This window comes from Giraffa tippelskirchi, chromosome 10 (assembly GCF_054371585.1).
Source record: "Giraffa tippelskirchi isolate mGirTip1 chromosome 10, T2T-mGirTip1v1.2.pri, whole genome shotgun sequence".
Classification (NCBI taxonomy): Eukaryota; Metazoa; Chordata; class Mammalia; order Artiodactyla; family Giraffidae; genus Giraffa; species Giraffa tippelskirchi.
The window spans coordinates 127774562-127789056 of NC_137284.1; the positions used below are offsets into that span (position 1 = coordinate 127774562).

The window sequence follows — 14495 nt, forward strand, 5'->3', positions numbered from 1 at the left end:
TCAAAAGGCTTGGTGATTGTAAATATATCTTATAACACAAAGATAACATCAAAAATAGTAAAACAAAGAACAAAAGAAAAACAGTAAAATGAGATTTAGAAGCCAAGGACAATAGTGTGATATAGGAGTAATTAACTCCACAGTGCTCCAAATTTATTGATGTAATTTGGCTATTTCTAGATCCTGGGAAATTAAATGATCATAATAAATGTTCCAGGAAATATTAATTGCTCCCCGTAACTTATATTGTCTAGACAGGTATTTTATAGAGGATTTGTTATTAAAATAATTATATGTACATTTTTCTGAGTTTCACTTTAATAACATTCTGTTTTATGTAATCAAAAGAAAAATATCTTCATTGATATTATCATGAAATGCTTATTTTTATTTCTCCCTTTCAAAATTTCTGGTTGCATGTCACCAAGATTTGCCATAAATAAACTCTATTTTGTTATGTGAGCTAACAAACTAGAATTGAGATTTCAGATATAACAGGTTGAGATTGCCAGATATAACAGGTCTCTGAAACCTGAAATTACCTAGGAAATGCAGAAAAAAAAAAATCTAATGTCTTAAACATCATACTATTGTCAAAAATAAAGCTCATTATCTAGAGGGAACTTTTTTTTTTCTAGTTAAAACAATAACTTTATTGCTTGAGTACAGTAGATAAATTTTTGCAACTAGAGCAGAGGCTGTTTATGACTCCTGTTTCCAATTGGGAGGAAGACTCGTTTGGTCTTGTAATATTGAACCAACTGGTGAGTATGGCTCTCAGTCAGAATCAGGTGGAATTTAAGCATCTTTACCCTTTTGGTTCCTCTAAAGATGCTTTCCAACAGCAACAGCTTTCTTAATTAAATGATAGAAATCCTCAGGAAGATCAGGAGCAAGTCCTTTGGACTTAAGAATTCTCAAGACTTAATTGCCTGTCACAAAACATACTTCTGTAACACCATGTGAGTCTCTCAGGATCACACCTATTTGTGAGGGAATCAGGCCCTTCTTGGGTTTCTCAGATGGCACTAGTGTAAAGAACCTACCTTCCAGTGCAGGAGACATAGAGACGTGGGTTTGATCCCTGGGTCAGGAAGATACCCTGAGGAGGGCATTGTAACCATTCCAGTATTCTTTCCTGGGGAATCCCATGGACAGAGGAGCCTAGCAGGCTACAGTTCATAGGGATGCACAGAGTTGGACATGACTGAAGTGACTCAGCAAGTAGCACACAGGCCCTTCTTGGCCAGTTTGTAGATCTATCCTTCACATTATCAGAGATCAGCTTTAGCCAGGTGGAGATGCTGTGGCTGTTGGGCAGGGTCCACTGGGACAGGCGCTTCCTGGGAGTGTGCATAGGACCCATGATAGTGGCAGTATGGTAGCAAAAGGAGAGGAGAGAGAGCTTTTAAATGAGTCCTATTCCTTTTTGAAACATTTGAACAGATATCAAATTCCATTAATCAGTTTTATTATCAAATCCTTTCATTTCAACAGAAAATTGTTCCAAATTAGTTCTCATGATAAAGATTATAGTAGTGAATAAAACACAATGCTAAAAGTATTATGTGAGTAAAAGTAATAAAAATGGTATCCAGACCCATCTTAAGTTTCAGTAAATCATATCCATCAACTCATTTCCCTTGAATATGAGAACTGTGATTTTATCCTTCCCTATGGAGTATTTCACCAGTGTTCAATAGAAAAAAAAAAAAATATGCGCTAAAATTTAAGAAAAATGTATAACCCAAGTGAGGAAACTATAGACAGCAAATAACTGAATCAAGTTACATATAAGAGTGAGATGCTTAATATGAGTTACAATGAATTAAAGGAAAGTAGACCACATTATAAAATAAAATATGTTAAAAAGAGAAAAGAGGAATATCATTATTCATGGTGAGTCACTACCAAAGTGATGTCACGATACATTGTGGGTAGCTGTCAAAATCAGGTATCAACATCTTGTAGACTTTTCTTTGTGTTGCTTGATAACTAAATGATATATCTTTATTAAAATTATATAGTAAAAGAAGTAATAAGACCCTAGGATTTCCCTCATGTCTTAGTAAAAAATAAGATGTTTTCTGGAGAAGAAAAAACAATTATTGTCAAATTTGAATAAAAACTGAAGTTCAGATGGATTAGTGGTGACTTTGATTTCCAGTCTAAGAGCTAGGAAGACCTTGATAATGATGTAACAATGTTGTATTGGAAGAGTATCTCAGAGCGAATCCCTTTTTAGATTTCTTCAGCCTTTTAGCCTCTTGGTTGCCTTTTGTTGTTGTTCAGTCGCTAAGTGGTGTCCAACTCTTCATGGCTCCATGGACTGCAGCATGCCAGGTGTCCCTGTCCTTTACTATCTCTCAGAGTTTGCTCAAATTCATGTCTATTGAGTCAGTGATACCATCCAACCATCTCATTTCTGTCACCTCTGGTCACCTTTACCAGTATCAAAAGTTGTGAGATTTGGGGAACTTCAGTATGACTCCTAAAATTTAAATCCTAGCAGGTATTCAACTTGATATGTGTCCTTTTTTTGTTTAGTCACTAAGGTGTGTCCAACTTATTTGTGACCCCATGGACTATAGCCAGCCAGGCTCCTCTGTCTGTGGGATTTCCCATAGACAGGCAAGAAGGTAGGCAAGATTACTGGTGTGGGTTGACATTTCCTTTTCCAGAGGATCGTGCTGACCCAGGGATCAAACCCATGTTTCTTACATTAGCAGACAGATTCTTTACCACTGAGCAACCAGGGAAGCATGTGTCCTTTAGGAAGGCTGAATACTTTCAGTTGTTTTATTTCCTATTTCTTTAGAAAGGTGGCAATTTACCCTGAAAACAGTTTATAGAAATAATGAAAAATAACCCCTCAATATTATCCATATATATTTTATATAAATATGCCATGTACCCTAAAAAGTCCCCCAGGCTAGTCAGGAGGAGAAGGGGATAACAGAGGATGAGATGATTGGATGACATCACCAACTCGATGGACATGAGTATGAGCAAGCTCTGGGAGTTGGTGATGCACAGGGAAGCCTGGTGTGCTGCAGTCCATGGGGTCTCAAAGAATCGGACATGACTGAGCGACTGAACCGAATGAAGCTAGTCTTCTGTTATTTAAGTGCACAGAGTATATGTGTTATTCTGACATTAACTGGTCTTATATTTATTATTTGCATTATTATTTACATTTATTTTTAATGCATTATTCTTACATTAAATAGTTCCCTCTCAAGAGGTATGGTTTTAAGATTTCTCTGAAAACTGATGGAACTGAACCCAGTAATCACCTCCATCCATATAATTCCATGAAAAATATGTTTGCTATCTGTTTCTAAAAATTAATTTTTTTGCTGTGTTATAGAAATTTTAAAGTACACCTATATATCTGTATAAATTCTATGATAGTATTCCATGTAAGTAATCACTGTTCTGTTGTAATATAGATCTTATTCACTCAAGTGAACAAATGAACGTTACCTTAAACTTTTTCCACAAGTTCTCTTTAGAGGTACAAATGCAAGAAATCCTATCCCTTGAAGAAAGCTAAAGCAGACATTGTTTGTGCTCAATAACATTATATTTCTGTATCTGAAATTCATAGCTAATTTATTATCAACAACTGAATCTGATTATTCTTCCTTAAATCCACCAAGAGTAACCTAGGGCATCAATAAGGAAATAAAGGGGTGTAGGTAGGGGGGCAAGTGCTAATAAGAAATTTTTATTTTTTCCAATAAAATTTCAGATTTCTGTGACTTACAGTCATCACTCTTTAAATCTTTTTGTTTGCTACAGATTTCCAATCTTTATTTATGATATGGAATTGAAAAACAAAGAATATAAAATACATTGCTTTGGAAATAATGTCTGGGCTGTTTTTAAAATAAAATTTGTGCTGGGTTACTTTTTAGTGAGGTTTCTTCCCTGATAACTCAATTGGTAAGAAATCCACCTGCAATGCAGGAGACTCCAGTTAGATCCCTGGGTCAGGAAGATCCCCTGGGAGAAGGGATAGGCTACCCACTCCAGTATTCTTGGGCTTCTCTTGTGGCTCAGCTGCTAAAGAATCCTCCTGCAATGAGGGAGACCTAGGTTCGATCCCTGGGTTGGGAAGATCCCTTGGAGAAGGGAAAGGCTACCCACTCCAGTATTCTGGCCTAGAGAATTCCGTGGACTGTATAGTTCATTGAGTCACAAAGAGTCGGACACAACTGAGTGACTTTCACTTTCATTTTTTAGTGATGTTGTCAATATGCAAAGTATAATTAGTAATACACATTTCATTTACTCTGCGGAGATCATATCACCTTTGTTACTGTAATATATCTTGTGCCCTGATTAATTATTTTTATTTTTTCATCCTACAATATGGTTGGGTCTTTGAAAATAGTCAGTCTTTGTCAAAAGAATTTTGAAAAAGTCAAATATCATACTAACTGAATTGGTTGCTTACAATTTAACAAATATCTAGGAGGACTACTAAGTGTTGGAATTTGGGCCAGGAGTTTTCACTTATTTTGACTAATTTACCATCATAATACCTTTCAGATAATAGATGTTGTGTTAATTCTTGTGAAGAAATCCAAACTCAAAAAGGTAATTTTATTACCATAATAAATGACATTATCTGGATTTATTGGCAAAGCTTTAAGTCTTGTGTACTTGGCATGATTTTATAATAATTCACAATAGATTGAAAATATAAAATACTGCAATTATAGTTCAAAATAGATGGAAAATATAAAGTACTTCAATTGCTGCAAGCTTTATGTCTTTAGAGGAGATAGATGTTTAAGTTTCTGACAGAAAGAACAGACCTTTTTTCTTGATTGTCCTTGAAAGAGAATAAAACAATAGGGAAAAATTTGTTCTATAATCTAACAAATATTTTATAGAAGAAAACCTTTAAATTTTGCAGAATATGAATCAAGCCAACAGGACCACATGAGACTTCTGAGAGCAGGAGGCAAGAGAATGAAGTAAAGTATGACAATATAAAATGGCAAACCTTCATATGATCATGAGGGTGAGAGAGTGTCATCATCAAGGTAAGTGAGCGGTTGAGTTGTCATAGCTGGCTGAGTTACAAAATAAGCATCATTTGTAAAGCCGTGATGATTGCCCTGACATAGCTAGGCCAGGGTGTCCTCTCTCGTCAGAGATAATTAGTAGTTGCTGATGACGGACTTGGATCTTGCTTTCCCCAGGATGCTCCAGAATGGTGTGTGGAGCTCCCAGTGAATTCAGAAAAAATGTGATTCTCAATTAAATAGCCTTTGCAATATTTTCCTGTAATTTATCACAATACCTTGCAGAAATAATTAATTGCAGATATAGCTACATACATGTCTGTGGCAATATAAGAAAGTAAGGATTTTCCAAAACTACTGAATGATGTATAAATTACACATATCAAGTTTCTTCAGATATCCTGCTTCAAGGGCCTTGCTGTTGCTTCGTAGGCATCAACCACAGTCTCTTCAGCAGGATCCTACTTGAACTCTCCCTGCTGAAATATATTTGCAGCTCTAATGGATTTTTTTCAGTTCACTTCTGGAAAGAAACTGAAAAGCTGATGAAAACTGTATCATTTTCAATTTTTAAAATGGCTTTTAGTTCCATGCTAATAAATTTTGAGTCCATAGTTCATAAGTTTTGGTTTAAGCACATAATTCTTATTTTGTTTACTGTCTCAAGAGTCTTAGCATAAAATGCTACTTTCATCATTCTAGACTCATAAGAAAAATTACCTGTCAGCTTGAATTAAAGATAGTTTTTAAAAATATGTATTTTAAGAAAAGCCTCTCATTCCAAAGTGCTAAACAAACCACCACCCTCTGTTCACATACTTTTTAAATTGTACACAGGAAGATAAAAAAACAAGTAATGAAGAGTATATATTTCTATTTAGTGATTACATATTGCTACATCAAGAATTTTGTTATAAGAAGTGTTATCAATAAAGATCATGGAAAACACTTATGAGAGGGCATGGTGGTGTAGTGAAATGTGCAGAATCTAGGCCATGGATCATTCTAGAATAATTTTTGTTACTCTCTGGTTATGGGCTTCAATGCATCATTTAATCTGTATCTTTTTTTTTTTTTTAAATGCATGTATCCATTGTTCGCCAAAACCCCCCTCCCATCCAGTCTGGCACATAACATTGAGAAGTTTCATGTGCTATACAATAGGTCTTTGTTGTTTACCCATTTTAAATGTAGCAATGTGTACATGACCTTCCTATGATTCCTAACTATCCCTTCCCCTCCACCCCCATCTCCCACAAATATAAATTCATTTTCTCAGTCTGGGAGTCTCCTTCTGTTAAGTATAAATTCATTTGTATCATTTCTTTTCAAATTCCACATATAAGGGATATCATATGATATTTCTCCTGTTCTCTCTGACTTATTTCACTCAGTATGACACTCTCTAGGTCCATCCATGTTGATTCAAATGGCATTTTTTCATTCTTTTTAATGGCTGAGTAAAATTCCATCATATATATGTACCACATTTTCTTTATCCATTCCTCTGTCAATGAACATTTAGGTTGCTTTCATGTCTTGGCTATTGTAAACAGTACTGCAGTGAACATGGGGTTGCATATATCTTTTGGGGTCATGATTTTCTCTGGATATATACCCAGGAGTAGGATTGCAGGGTCATATGGTAGCTCTACTTTTAGTTTTTTAAGAAACCTCCATGCTGTTTTCCATAGTGGCTGTACCAATTTATATTCCCACCAACAGTGCAAGAGGGTTCTCTTCTCTCTACACCCTCTCCCGTATTTGATGTTTGTGGATTTTTTGATGATAGCCATTCTGACCAGTGTAATCTGTATCTTAATTTTCTCATTTTAAAATGGAAATATTAATAACACTTTGACTCATTATTTGCTAATTGAGTAAAATCCATTTGTTTCTTAAAAATGGGTGAAGCTTTTATAGGATTTACCTAGAAATTTGGTTATTTGTTAATCAATTCCACTGCTAGTTAACAGCAATAATAAAAAAAAAACAACTTTAACTTAGTTGCTAATAAGCTCGATATAAGTCGATGGTATTTTGTGGCCGTGGATTAACAGAAATGAGACAGATGAGGCTTATTTATTTTGTGCGGCTGGCCAGACTTCACCTGGAGTACTGAGCTCTCTTCTGGAAAGCTCTCTTTTGAGAGTCCTTTAATCAAATCAAAGAATGTTCAAGGACAAGCAGTGAACACATTTCTGGGTTACTATCTGGAAATCATGACATGAGGAGGCATCACTGGAGAAGGAAAATTTGGAACTATAGTGCTCTTTTTGATTTTTTTAAGTACTCACATACATAGGAAAGTTTGGATGGAATTGGGGGAAGTTCTGGGGGATAAGACCAGGATAAAAAGGGAAAAATATGGGAAAGGAAGATTTAACTTAACATAAAAGAATTTCTAGCATTTAAAGTACATTCCATAAGCCACTTCTTGAGACAATAGATTCTTTAGGTTTGTATGTGTTTAGTGAGAGGCTAGAGAGACATTTTGAGGAACTTTTACAAGAATTAGCCTATTGTATATTATGTACCACATTTTCTTTATCCATTCATCTGTCAATGGATATGCAGGTTGCTTCCATGTCCTGGCTATTGTAAATAGTGCTGCAATGAACATTCGGTTACATGTGTCTTTCAGAATTGTGGTTTTCTCAGGAATATTAGTCAGCCATAGAAAAGAATGAATTTGAGTCAGTTCTAATGAGGTGGATGAACCTAGAGCCTATTATACAGAGTGAAGTAAGTAAAAAAATATATATACATATATTAATACATATTTTAAAATAATACATTATATTATTCTAATAATATAAATTATTTATAATTTATATAATTAAATAATAATACATAATATATTATATAATAATTATAAATAATAAATATATATAAAATATAAATAATAAATAATATATTATATATTTAACATATAAGAAGAGAGGAGAAAGACAAAGGAGAAAAGGAAAGATATACCCGTTTGAATGCAGAGTTCCAAAGAATGCCAAGGAGAGATAAGAAATCCTTCCTCAGTGATCAGTGTAAAGAAATAGAGGAAAAGAATAGAATGGGAAAGACTAGAGATCTCTTCAAGAAAATTAGAGATACCAAGGGAACGTTTCATGCAAAGATGGCCTCGATAAAGGACAGAAATGGTATGGATCTAACAGAAACAGAAGATATTAAGAAGAGGTGGCAAGAATACACAGAAGAACTGTACAAAAAAGATCTTCACAATGCAGATAATCACAAAGGTGTGATCACTCACACTCACCTAGAGTCGGACATCCTGGAATGTGAAGTCGGGTGGGCCTTAGGAAGCATCACTATGAACAAAGCTAGTGGAGGTGATGGAATTCCAGTTGAGCTATTTCAAATCCTAAAAGATGATGCTGTGAAAGTGCTGCACTCAATATGTCAGCATATTTGGAAAAATCAGCAGTTACCACAGGACTGGAAAAGGTCAGTTTTCATTCCAATCCCAAAGAAAGGAAATGCCAAAGAATGCTCAAACTACCACACAAATGCACTCATCTCACATGCTAATAAAGTAAAGCTCAAAATTCTCCAAGCCAGGCTTCAGTAATATGTGAGCCGTGAACTTCTAGATGTTCAAGCTAGTTTTAGAAAAGTCAGAGGAACCAGAGATCAAGTTGCCAACATTCACTGGATCATCGGAAAAGCGAGAGAGTTCCAGAAAAGCATCTATTTCTGCTTTATTGACTATGCCAAAGCCTTTGACTGTGTGGATCACAATAAGCTGTAGAAAATTCTGAAAGAGATGGGAATACCAGACCACCTGACCTGCCTCTTGAGAAACCTGTATGGAGGTCAGGAAGCAACAGTTAGAACTGGACATGGAACAACAGACTGGTTCCAAATCGGGAAAGGAGTACGTCAAGGCTGCGTATTGTCACCCTGCTTATTTAACATGCATGCAGAGTACACCATGAGAAATGCTGTGCTGGATGAAGCACAAGCTGGAATCAAGATTTCTGGGAGAAATATCAATAACTTCTGATATGCAGATGACACCACCCTTATGGCAGAAAGTGAAGAAGAACTAAAAAGCCTCTTGATGAAAGTGAAACACGAGAGTGAAAAAGTTGGCTTAAAGCTCAAAACTCAGAAAACTAAGATCATGGCATCTAGTCCCATCACTTCATGGCAAATAGATGGGGAAACAGTGGAAACAGTGGCTGTCTTTATTTTTCTGATCTCCAAAATCACTGCATATGGTGATTGCAGCCATGAATTTAAAAGACGCTTACTCCTTGGAAGGAAAGTTATGACCAACCTAGACAGCATATTAAAAAGCAGAGACATTACTTTGCTGACAAAGGTCTGTCTAGTCAAGGCTATGGTTTTTCCAGTGGTCATGTATGGATGTGAGAGTTGGAGTATAAAGACATCTGATCACTGAAAAATTGATGCTTTTGAAGTGTGGTGTTAGAAAAGACTCTTGAGAGTCCCTTGGACTGCAAGGAGATCCAGCCAGTCCATCCTAAAGGAGATCAGTCCTGAGTGTTCATTGGAAGGACTGATGTTGAAGCTGAAACTCCAATACTTTGGCCACCGATGCGAAGAGCTGACTCATTTGAAAAGACTCTGATGCTGGGAAAGATCAAGGGCAGGAGAAGAAGGGAATGACAGAGGATGAGATGATTGGATGGCATCACCAACACAATGGCCATGGGTTTGGGTGGACTCTGGGAGTTGGTGATGGACAGAGAGGCCTGGTGTGCTGCAGTTCATGGGGTCGCAGAGAGTCAGACACAAATGAACAACTGAACTGAACTATATATATATTTGTATACATTTATATATATGTATTATAGTGTATTAACACACATATATATATAGAATCTAGAAAAATGTTATTTATGAACCTATTTACAGGGAAGGAATGGAGATGCAGATGTAGAGTATGGTCTTGTGGGCACAGTGGGGGATGAATGGAGAAAGCAGGATCAACATATATACACTATCATGTGTAAAATAGATAGCCGGTGAGAAGTTGCTGTATAAGGCAGGGAGCCCAGCCTGGTCCTTTGTGATGAACTAGAAGAATGGACTGGGGTAAGGGAGGGACGCTTAAGAGGCAGGGATACATGTATAATTATAGCTGATTTGCATTGTTGTACAGCATAAACCAACACAACATTGTAATTGCAATATTCTTCCAATTAAAAATTTTTTAAAAAGACTTAGCCTAGGTTACCTCTTAAATGGTAAAGACCTTTTTTACATTCATATTTTAGAATTTATTACATTTTATAATAAAATTAATATTTAGCTAATTATTTATATGTGTCTGAGTTTATTTCTAGAAAATTGCAGGTAAAAATCTATTTTCATCAGTATAGTGTTCTAGTTTATGGCATTTCCCCAGATAAGCCTAAGACTTATGAAGTACCATATCCTTAAATTTTTTTTATATTATTGATAAATGACTTGTATATTTTTGCTTTGCCATTTTTAGGAAGTGTTTAAGAATATTTTTCATATTACCCTAAAAGAATTTTTTAAAAGATTAATCATCGGAAGTATCTTATAGATGTATAGTCTAATAATTTATCCAGTGTTCTTGATCCCTTTGTATGCTAGTTACCAGAGCTTGCCTACCTTATGCTTGAACACACAAACACTGAAAAAGGAAAAGTAAGTAAAACCTAGTTTTTAACATTTCTATCTAATATTTTTGAATAGTACTTATTTTTAGCACAACTTTCTTTTAATTTTTGAGTTTATTTTTTTTTCCTCTAATCACTTAATCTAATTCTATTCATAGTGCCACCTAGAGTAAACCTAACCCTTTTTCTAGATAAATCACTCTTTGTATAGTTAAACACAATGACTCTACTGCCTCACCTGCAGTTAGATCTTATGCTTATACTTTGGAATTATGAGGTGTTTTTTAACCACATATAGGACTTTACATTTTTTTCTTATTGAATTTCATCTTGTTAGATTTTATTTTTTAAATATTATTTCCACAAATTTTATATGCTGTGAAAGCATTTGAAGAAACTTTCTGCAGTATTTCATTGCATTCTAAGTGGAGTTCTGTTAGGCATTCATTCATTAGCCTTCTCTGAAGGGAAATCATTAGGCTACAATTGAATCAGAAGTAGTAAGTTTATTTAGCATGCTAATCAACCCTCTGGGGTATTAACAGATGTTACCCTTTGGTAGTACTTCCTGTTCTAGTTGCAAAATAAAACTAGAAATCACATTGATGAAAAATGTAAACTGAAAAGGATAAGGTAAAATGAAAAATACATACATGAAATTATTCAATCAGCATCTATTGATAGGCCAGAGAAATTGCTTTGTGCTCAGAATGCATTAGATGTTGTAAAACAATGATAATTAAAAAAAATAATGCAGTCTCTATCCTCTTGAAGTTTTCAGTCTGGAGGGCGAGACAGATATGAATCATCATGCACACATACTTCAAATTTAAGTTGCAGTAAGTTTTCTAAAAGAGTACGTATCCTTAGTGATGATACATCCTGAATTATTAGGGATTCCCAGGTGAAGCTGGTGGTAAAGTACACACCTGCCAATGCAGGAGAAGGGGGTTTGATCCCTAGGTCTGGAAGATCCCCTGGAGAAGCAAATGGCAGCCCACTCCAGTATTCTTGCCTGGAGAATACAATGGACAGAGAAGCCTGGTGGACTATAGTTCATAGGGTTGCAAATAGTCGGATGTGACTGAAGCAACTTACCACACACACACACACACACACTGAATATTTTAGAAGGAAATGGGCATTGTCCCAAAATAATTACAATCAGGTTCTAGGTGAGGACATAGTGAAATGAGACTGCCGTGAATACCTATTTGCTGGATTTGGATATTGGAAACATGAGGCTACATTATTTTATTCTCTCTACTTGTGTATATCTCTAATATTTGCTATAATAAAGAGTGGTAGACATGAAGAAATTCAACTCTTTACCAATGGTAAGGAGAGGAGATACCCAATTTGATGTAACAGAAGAATTTGATACAGGCAGGAAAGTATAGAATGACTTCTGACAGGAAATGATAATTTAGACTAGAAGGATGAACAGGAGTCAGGTGACTTAAAAACAAAAGATCCAAAGCCCTGTTTCACAGGGAGCAATATTGGGTCTGAGACATAGAGAGAGCCAGTGTGGTTGGAGAGCTTGAGGGTGGATGGGGAGGAGGTTAGTATATGTAGCTGAAAAGTGAAGCAAGGGCCAGATGAAGAATGAATTTTGTTGTAATAGCTAAAGGAAGTCAGAGAAGGATCTTATGCATGGAAGCAATAAAATCATATTTGCTTTTAGAAAAGATTGTTCTGGCTGTTTTGTGAAGACTGATTTTGGGGACACGTAGGGTGTTGCAGGTGGACTAATCAGAAGCTGCACAGCTTCTCCAGAAAAATATCCTTGTTACATTGGCACCCTAAAGCTTTAGCTCCCATTAGTTTAGACAAATAGCTTTCCCTGTTGATTTTACCACTTCTAAATCCTATAATTCTGTCTTCTCTTTAGCTGTTCCACCATCTTCCATGTGTAAATCTCCTTCAACTCCTGTATAAACTCTCCAGTTTTTTCTGCTACCAGAAGCTTTCTTGCTTCCTTAGCCTGCAATCCATCCTTTAAAAAATGTATGTCTCATGAAGAGTTCTGAGCATAGAACATTTCTGGCACTTATATTTTCAATTGAATTGAGTTCCACAGTTTCTAAATGGGGGTGGTAGGATTACCAGATGAAATACAAGACATCCAACTCAATCTGAAATTTATATAAACAATGAATACATTTTGTATAAAAATTAGGATACACTTATATGCAATATATAGGATATGCAATATTTAGTGTTGCCACTAAAAATTATATGCTATTTATCAGAAATTCAAATTTGACTGACTCTCCTGTTTGTTTTGTTTTCTTTTTAATAAATCTGACAACCCGAGGAGATGGAAAGCAAGTAAATACCTTGAATCCAACCTGAATGACTACCACATCCATTTCATCAGTTCAATTCAGTCTCTCAGTCGTGTCCGACTCTTTGCGACCCCATAAATCGCAGCAAGCCAGGCCTCCCTGTCCATCACCAACTCCCGGAGTTTACCCAAACCCATGTCCATCGAGTTGGTGATGCCATCCAACCATCTCATGCTCTGTCGTCCTCTTCTCCTCCTGCCCCCAATCCTTCCCAGCATTAGGGTCTTTTCCAATGAGTCAACTCTTCACATGAGGTGGCCATAGTATTGGAGTTTCAGCTTCAACATCAGTCCTTCCAATGAACACCCAGGACTGATGTCCTTTGGGATGGACTGATTGGATCTTCTTGCAGTCCAAGGGACTCTCAAGAGTCTTCTCCAACACCACAGTTCAAAAGCATCAATTCTTCAGCGCTCAGCATTCTTCACCATCCAACTCTCATATCCATACATGACCACTGGAAAAACCATAGCCTCGACTAGATGGACCTTTGTTGGCAAAGTAATGTCTCTGCTTTTAAATATGCTATCTAAGTTGGTCATAACTTTCCTTCCAAGGAGTTCAGTTCAGTCGCTCAGTCGTGTCCAACTCTTTGCGACCCCATGAACTGCAGCACGCCAGGCCTCTCTGTCCATCACCAACTCCCGGAGTCTACCCAAACCCATGTCCATTGAGTCAGTGATGCCATCCAACCATCTCATCCTCTGTCGTCCCCTTCTCCTCCCACCCCCAATCCTACCCAACATTAGGGTCTTTTCCAATGAGTCAACCCTTCGCATGAGGTGGCCAAAGTATTGGAGTTTCAGCCTCAACATCAGACCTTCCAATGAACACCCAGGATTGATCTCTTTTAGGATGGATTGATTGGATCTCCTTTCAGTCCAAGGGACTCTCAAGAGTCTTCTCCAACACCACAGTTGAAAAGCATCAATTCTTCGGCACTCATCTTTCTTCACCGTCCAACTCTCACATCCATACGTGACCACTGGAAAAACCATAGCCTTGACTAGACAGACTTTTGTTGGCAAAGTAACGTCTCTGCTTTTAAATATGCTATCTAGGTTGGCCATAACTTTCCTTCCAAGGAGTAAGCGTCTTTTTAATTTCATGGCTGCAGTCACCATCAGCAGTGATTCTGGAGCCCAAAAAAATAAAGTCTGACACTGTTTCCACTGTTTCCCCATCTATTTCCCATGAAGTGATGGGACCAGATGCCATGATCTTAGTTTTCTGAACGCTGAGCTTTAAGCCAACTTTTTCACTCTCCTCTTTCACTTTCATCAAGAGGCTCTTTAGTTCTTCTTCACTTTCTGCCATAAGGGTGGTGTCATCCGCATATCTGAGGTTATTGATATTTCTCCCGGCAATCTTGATTCCAGCTTGTGTTTCTTCCAGCCCAGCGTTTCTCATGATGTACTCTGCATATAAGTTAAATAAGCAGGGTGACAATAGACAACCTTGACGTACTCCTT

At 36.6% G+C, this 14495-nt stretch overlaps 1 long non-coding RNA gene and 1 pseudogene across 3 annotated transcripts in view; one reads left to right on the forward strand and one right to left on the reverse strand.

Moving 5' to 3' along the window:
* LOC145524698 (uncharacterized) overlaps window positions 1-14495 on the forward strand; it is a 472194-nt gene that overhangs the window by 37083 nt on the left and 420616 nt on the right. For all 3 annotated transcript variants that reach the window (XR_014067768.1, XR_014067767.1, XR_014067766.1), the window contains one exon: window positions 4928-5057. This is a non-coding gene — a long non-coding RNA (uncharacterized LOC145524698). The remainder of the gene's footprint in view (window positions 1-4927; window positions 5058-14495) is intronic.
* LOC145522485 (small ribosomal subunit protein uS15 pseudogene) lies at window positions 610-1366 on the reverse strand (annotated as a pseudogene).